We start from the raw sequence: 8,342 nt of genomic DNA, 5'->3' as shown, positions 1-8,342 counted from the left end.
TCCAGTTTACTGATTTCTTCATTCAAGAATCGTGCTTTTGGTATAGTGACAAAGCTTTCTCCTTAACTTCAAATCATGAAGATTTTTATCCTGTTGTCTTTCACCTAAAAGCTTTACAAGTGCACATTTTATATCTGGAATCCAGGTGCATTTTTTTTTTTCCTCTGGACTGATAATAGGATGACCTACATGAAGTGATATTCAACACTGAATCATTCTTGCATTCACAGAATAAATTCCACTTAGTGTGATGTATTCTTCTTTTATTGTTGGATTTACTTTTGTTGACAACTTTTGCATATGTTTTCATGAAGAATATCCGTCTGTAGTTTTTTTGTACTGTCTTTAGTTCTCACATAAGGTAATGCTGACCCCTAAAATGAGGTAGGCAGTGTTTCTTCCTCTTTCTGGAGAAGAGCTTGTGGAATCAGGGTTATTTCTTCTTTACATGTTTGGTAGAAATTACCAGTAAAACTATCTGTACCTGGAAAGCTCCTTTCTTGTGGGGAGGGGAACCAGGGATTGAACTCAGAGGCGCTTGACCACTGAGCCACATCCCCAGCCCCAATTTGTATTTTATTTAGAGACAAGGTCTCACTAAGTTACTTAGCACCTTGTTTTTGCTGAAGCTGGCTTTGAACTCACAATCCTCCTGCCTCAGCCTCCTGAGCCACTGGGATTACAGGTGTAATCCTGTGCACTGCCACACTCAGCAAGCTCCTTTTTTTGAAGGTTTTAAATTTAGGAATTAAGTTTCTTTAATAGGTACAGGACTATTTAGGTAATCTGTCTCATTTTGGGTGAGTGTTGATTGTTTTTTTATTTTTCTGTGACTTGTTACACTTTTTTCTAAGTTGCCAAATTGACATGTGAAGAGTTATTAATAGTGTGCTCTTATTACATTTATCTATGTACTCTGCAGTGATAGCCCCTTTGTTCCTGATATTGGTAACTAGTGAATTTTTTTCAGTCTTGGCAGACATATTTTAAAAATATGTTTTGGGTTTTATTGACTATTCTGATGCTTTTCTATTTTCAATTTCATTAATTGTGTTTTTATATTTTTTATTTCCTTCTTTCTGACTGCTTTGAGCTTATTTTAATCTTCTTTCCTCTAGTTTCTTGGATTAGAAATTCAGATGATTGATTGGAAACCTACCTCTTTTCTAATATAAATATTTAGTTCTATAAAAATCCTCTAAGCACTGCTTTGACTGAGTCTCATAAATTTCAATGCACATAATTCACTTTGCAAAATATACTTGGAATCAAGATTTTATTACTTGAAGTGAAATATAGAAGCCATACCATCATATAGATCCCTTTATATCCCTGTTTTGTATTATACTTGTCTTATTTATTAATTTATATGCATTGAAAGCTCTGTCAGATGACAATATATTTGCTCTTAGTTGTCAAGCATATTTTTAAATATTCAATTAAAGAAGAGTCTGCTTTCTAAAGTATTTAACCATGTCTGTTGTTCTTCCTTCATTACTGTTGTTACACATTTACTTCTGGACAGGTCTGTTGGCAGTGAATGCTCTTACTTTTTCTTCATGTTGGAATATCTTTATTTCCCCTTAATTCCTGAACAATATTTTCACTTATAATAGAATTCTGATTTAAAGTTCTCCTTTAGCACTTTAAAAATCTTGTTTCATTTTCTTTTCCATAGTTTCTGGTGGGAAGTAGTACAGTCATTCAAATCATTGTTTCTAAGTAATGTATTATTTTTCGTTGATTGCTTTCAATGTTTTTTTCTTTTGTCTTTTGTTTTCCAACAGTTTGAATATGATATGTCTGAGAAGGATTTGGTGGGGGGGTCGGTAATATCTTTGGGATTTACTGAACTTCTTGAATCCGTAAGCTTTTCTTCTCCTGCTAAATTTTTTTCAGCTGTTATTTCTTCAAATACTTTTTCTCTACCACACTATTTCCTCTCCTTCTGAGATTATGATGATATAAACATTAGATTTCTTCATTATATTCTACAGGTTTTCAAATTTCTTCATTTTTCTTTTTCTCTCTGTTGTTCAAACTCAATAATTTCTACTGATCTATCTTCAAGTTCACCTTTTCCTTTATGAACTTATTTCTGCTAACAAGCCCTTCCACTGAATTTTCATTTATAAGTTGTTGAGTTTTTAAGTTGTCGTTTTTTAACATTTCAAGTGGATTTTCTTCCTATTTCCTGTTTCTTTGCTGAGGCATTCTATCATCGCCTGTATGTAAGCATTTACTTCCTTACTCGATGGAGCATTTCCACAATAGCTTTAGCAGCATAATTCCAACATCTGTGTCATCATAGTGTCTGTGTCTCTTCATTGTCTTTTCCCACGTGTCATGCTCTTCCTGGTTCTTTGTAGGCTACATGCATTTGGATTATATACTGGATATTTTAAATATTGTTATGAGATACTAGTCTTGTTCAAATCCTACAGAGAATATGGATATTTTTGCTTAAGCCAACAATTGACATTCCAACCAGCCTTTTGGGGTTATGACTCCAATATCAGTGTGATTTTTAAAGCTTAGCAGCGCTATTCAGACCTGTCTCACATACATGCCAGCCAATATCCAGTCAAGGATCTGGTTAATAAGTAGTGGTCGTCCTGCTGTTCAGCTCTCAATGACCACATAGTTTAAAGTTATGTCTATGCATGTACAAATTGAAAATGAACCCAGAAGTTCATAAACCACTTCAAGGAGTTGCAATCCTGAGCTTCCTTCTTTCTGTCTCCTTAGTACCTGCTGGTTTCCTAGGGTCCCCTCTTTGTTCTTCTGATCAGAAAGTGAGTGTTTTGGTAGGTTTGGTACTCTATTCTGAATTTCCTGCAACTATCCCTGCATCTCAGATGAGTCATAAGAAAATATAGACATGGAACAAGCCACAGGAGTTTGTTCACCCTTTGGGGCCATGACTTTTGCAATAGGAGAGCATGCCCCTCTGGTAGAATTTGGATTCCTGTGTGCACCTGTTACTGCCACAACTGCAGTTCTTGGTGGCTAAAGTAAATGAAACACTAGAGAAAAGGGGGGGGGGGGGGGTGAAGATAATGGTTTGCCCAAGCCTCTCTGAGCTTTAGTTCTCTTTGCCATTCTTTGAGCCAGAATTAGAAAACCTCTCCTGGGTTCCCTCTGTGTATGCCCCAGCACCCACTTAAGGTTTCAGGAGCCTCGAGTTCATGCCAAGGAACACTAGAGCGGGAAGAAAAACGATAAACTCTCCATTCAGGTCCTCTCTATTTACTTTTTCAAGTCCTCAGATGTTCCACACAATTCTGCCCAGTTTCAGAGGTTTGTTCTGTGGGAGAAACAGGGTGCAGGAGTACACTTACTCCATTGTACCTGGAATCAGAACTTCTCCAGATTTTTATAAACACCTCTAAGAGGAAAGAAAAAAAGAAAGACAAAGATAAATGAGGTTTTTTATTCTACATTTCCTGCCTAACTGAAAGCTTAGCCTTATTAATGCTAGGAAGAGGAAAAATGTAAGTGTGGGTGGATGAGGTGGGACTATCATGTAGTCATGTGAAACATTTCAAAGCCAAAAAAAGGAAAGAAAGTCTTTTAAGCTTTACTTTTACAGGCTTCTATTTTACCCAGTACCATCTGTGGGAAAGGAAATAAGAAGTGAAAGGCAAAAATTAAAATAAGTTTTGGAATCAGTAAAAGACTAAAGAAAGTTTTACTGGGCAAGTGCATATGGATTCAGGAAAGAAGGAAACACACTATACTTACTGAGGTTGTTTTGTACCATCTCCAAGCAAGGGCTTGCCAGGAATTTCCCTTTTTCCATTTACCCTGCTCAGAAGCCCACCACAAAGAGCAAGGCTTGGGTTTGCCCAAGCCTACACTTGAGACCAAAATAAAACCCTTTTACCTCCTAATAGAGGACTGAGATATGAGGACTGATCTGAAAGCCGTTTTTATTGCTTGTCCCTCTTATTTTTTATAACCTTATGTGTCCTTGATATCCTTACCTTTCATCCACACAAATACCTAGTGTGGATTCTTGTATTTCTGTGTTTATTAGGTTAGGTCACAATAGAGATTGACCTCTACACAATGTGCCACTGTGTTAGCTAGTTTCAGTCTGAATCTATTAATTCTGGTTGTGCGGGAGCGTGTGTGTGCGTGCATGTGTGCACCTGAAAAAATTTTCAGAATCAAAGTTTAATCAAGAATATATGGTCCTGAACTGGCAAACTTCTGATTATTTAAATTTTCTCCTCTCTCTTTCCTACGAGTGTCTTTGTAATGGACTCTCATCCTGTTCCTGGTAAAGTCAGAAACACTGTTTCTTCCACTGTCAAGGGCTGAGAGTGAGAAAAGAATTTCTGGGTACAATTTATAAGACAAAAATACAAACTCTTCATCCTAAATGAGAAACTAAAATTTACTTTGAAACCTGCTCTATTTGCCCGGACATGACTCTCAAGGGAAACATCCTGGAATCTCTGCTAAAACGAGGGTTGTTTTTACTCAAAGCACTGTCCCTCCAGTCAGGAGCTTGGCAGGATACCAAAAGTTTTGAGTTTGGGGAACTGAATTGCTATCATCCCCACAGCCCTGAACCAGAGCAGGCATTTTGTGTGTCAGGGAACCATCCTTTCTTCATTTTTACTTACACTGAGCACAAATTTTTCCATGTGGTGGGAAATCCAAAGAATTACTTAAGTCGTATTTTGGCCAGAACTGAGAGTTGCTTCATTCATAAACTGACATTTATTGAGTTTTCTGCTATGGTCAAGGTTTTGTTCTAGATCTATACACTTGGGGATAGAAACAACATAAGTCTCTGCCTTGAGAAGACTACATTTTAGTGGAATTGTCAAAGGGTAACCAACAACCAGAGAAGTACAAAATAATGGGACATAGTAAGTGGTGTAAAGAGGACGATGAGGTGGGGGAGGGAAAGGGGAAATACTTATAGAATGAGATGGCCAAATTATATTGTTATAATGTGTGCATGTAATAAAGAATCCCATCATTATGTATAATTATAATACACCAATAAAATATGGAAAACTTTTAAAAATACAGAAGGTGATTAATGGAAGAGACTCTAGTCATTTGATCTGAGATGGTAATAGTAGACTTCTTTGAAGAGATGACTTTAGGTAGAGGCTTCAGTAAAAAGAAGCTGCAGGCTAGTCAAAGGGCAGATGACCCAGACTGAGGAATCAGTGAGGTTCTGAGACAGGACAGATGTTTAAGTACCAAAGAAAGTTGATCCAAATGGAGCTGACCAGAGAGAAGGAACATCAGCATTGCACAAAGTAGCCATTGGACTTTCAGCTCAGTCCCAAGTAGGAACCATCTTGACACATCCAGTCCCCAGTATTTCTGGAGGACTCAAAGGAGAGGGAGCCTAAATGTATTTCAAATACCAGGTTTCTTTAATAAGAGATCATGTGATAGGAGATTTTGGCTTGTCCCCAGAGCCCTGAAATAATTCATTCAACAATTTTCAATAATTAGAAAGTACCAGGTACTATATGATTACTCATGATCATGGCTTGGCAATGAAACTGGAAAAATTGTCCTTGGACTTATTTTCCTGGGAGGTAATTACTACACTGGTAAGTGGTATTAAGTCCTGTTGCAAGTTTGAAATATCCTAGGACAGCAGTGGCTATTCTTTCTGCATTCCTGGGTGGTTTTTTGTGGAATTCTCCAGTTCTTCATCCTTGGTTCTCTTCCCCATTTTATACTATTTTCTTTTTTTTTTTTTTATCATGATTTTTTTTTTTATTGTAAACAAATGGGATACATATTGTTTCTCTGTTTGTACATGGCGTAAAGGCATACCATTTGTGTAATCATAAATTTACATAGAGCAATGTTGTTTGATTCATTCTGTTATTTTTTCCCTTCCCCCCACCCCTCCCACCCCTCTTTACCCTCTATACAGTAGTTCCTTCCTCCATACTTGCCCCCCTCCCTAACCCTAACTCTAACCCTTCCCTCCCCCCCATTATGTGTCAACCTCCACTTATTAGCGATATCATTCGTCCTTTGGCTTCTATTTTCTTTTTTTATCTTCATCCAATCTGATAAGTATAGTCCCTGTGCTTATATGAAACTTGCATTTGTGTATGCACATTTATCCTGACCTCTGAACTCATGTACTTCACTGCCTACTTGTCTTCTCCATTAGGCTGATAGACATCTCAAACCTAATGTGTACAGTGCTGAATTTCTAATCTTCCTTGCCAATCCTTTTTCACCCACCATCTTCTTTGTCTGAGTTGACAATTTCACCTTTGTTCAGTACAAGAACCTCAAAATCATGCTTGACTTCTCTCCTTCTTTAAATCTCATATCCGATCCTTCACAGATTCTGTTGGCTCAATCTTTAAGATATACTCAAGCACTATTATTGATATATTACTGCTATTCCCCAGTCCAGGTCACCATCCTATTCAACTGGATTATTGCAAAAGTCTCCTGTCTGGTCTTCCTGCTACTACTCTTGGTCCTTTTCAGTCTAATCTCAAAATGGTCCCAACAGACCTTCAAACCAAAAGTTGGCTCATGGCACTCCCTTGCCAGAATACCTGCAATGGCACCCCAGTTCATTAAAATTAAAAACTGAAATCTTACAACAGCCTACAACTATCTTTTCTTCCATGGGTTCCCTGACTTCACATTAATCAGCAACTTTCCTCTTTGCACACTTTTTCCTAATCACACTTGCCTTCCTGCCTTAAACTCCTGCCTCACCATTTCCTCTGCCTGGGTGCTCTCATCGGCTGTACACATGGCTGATATCTTCTTCCCATCTTGGCTTTAGCACCAGCTTCTTAGTGATGCCTACCGTTCATCCTGTTTAGAATTGTGACCTTCTCCACAACACTCATTATCTCCCTTACCTGCTCTGTTTTCTTGAGTAGCACTTCTAACTTCTAACACAATGTAATGTCCTCAGTTTGTTATTATCTGTCTGTCACCCCTCACTAGGCATCAGTTCCACAAGGCCAAGGAGTTCTGCTTGCTTTGCTCACTTGTGGAAACTCGAGAGTCTAGACCGTGGCCTGACAATTACAGATGCCCGGTAAATATTTTTTGTCCATCAACTGACTGTATGATATGTGGCCCTCCTGATACACTACAGCTGTCTCTAAATGCAATTCCTTGCATTCTAAGCTTTTAATAAATTATCTCTGGCAACCTATTTAGCTTCAAAAATGCACTAATTGTGCAGTGCTTCATGAAAGTTTCTCATCTAGTTTCTAGTTCATGGAAACTTTTGCAGAAAGGTCACTATCAATAAAGTACAGCTCATTTTTTTCTTTTTATAGGAGTACAATATATGTACAGAAAATTGCATCTATCATAAGTGAATAGCTTGTCCTATGTTCACAAAATGAAGTCACCATGTAGCCAATACTCATAGGATGTACCTTGTCAGCACCCAGCTGCCCCCTCCTTCTTCCCTTCCTGATTTCTAACTTTATAGATTAGTTTCAGCACATTTTATTTTAATTCCATACTGGGATTCTAATATTTTCATTACCGTTTGTATGAAACTGATCTTATAGTCCAATTTTCCTTCCTCACTGACAAAGAAATACAAAATTCGAAATATTTTAAAAATTATAAACAGAAGGAATTTATCAGAAGCTCATATTTCAAAATAGGCTCTCTGGCAAAAATTGATTAAACATAGATGATTAGACATATCTACTTTTACCTCAAGTACATTGAGGAAAGACTGTGACATATGCTATTTGTCAGAAATATATGTCAAGTGCTAAGATACTCCTTTATTGCTGTAGTGGCTTGGAATATTGATGCTTTTAAATTTATCGGGATTTTTCTTAAAGTAAGAGAAGCTTGCTGAAGAACCATTTTAACGTATGTGGGTGAGCGTTGTTCCTTGTCCCCTCACCTCCCCAGTTCTATTTTCAGCACTTCTCTTCTCTGCATGGGCAGATGACTCAGACTTATTATTGCTTCCCGCCTTTCCCTCAAACTGCTTCTGATGTCATGGGGAATTTCCTACAATCATCAATGGGACGCTGCCTGGTTTAAGGATGGGGCAACCCTGCAAGTCAGAGGGAAGTTTCCTCATAGACAGAACCTCAGACAACACATCTAATTGGCCATTTAACATGAAATATCAAATAACCTGAGATTTCCCGAAATGCAAAAATATATAAGATTGATGCCAAGATCACCTGAAGGAGATATATAAAATATGTAAATATATATATATATATATATATATATATTTCCTTTTTTTTTTTTTTTCTACCAGGGATTGAACTCAGGGACACTCAAACACTGAGCCATATCCCCAGCCCTGTTTAGTATTTTATTTAGAGACAAAT

This window comes from Sciurus vulgaris (genome assembly GCF_902686455.1).
Source record: "Sciurus vulgaris genome assembly, chromosome: 5".
In the NCBI taxonomy this organism is placed as follows: Eukaryota; Metazoa; Chordata; class Mammalia; order Rodentia; family Sciuridae; genus Sciurus; species Sciurus vulgaris.
Note: the sequence above shows the minus strand (reverse complement) of the source record.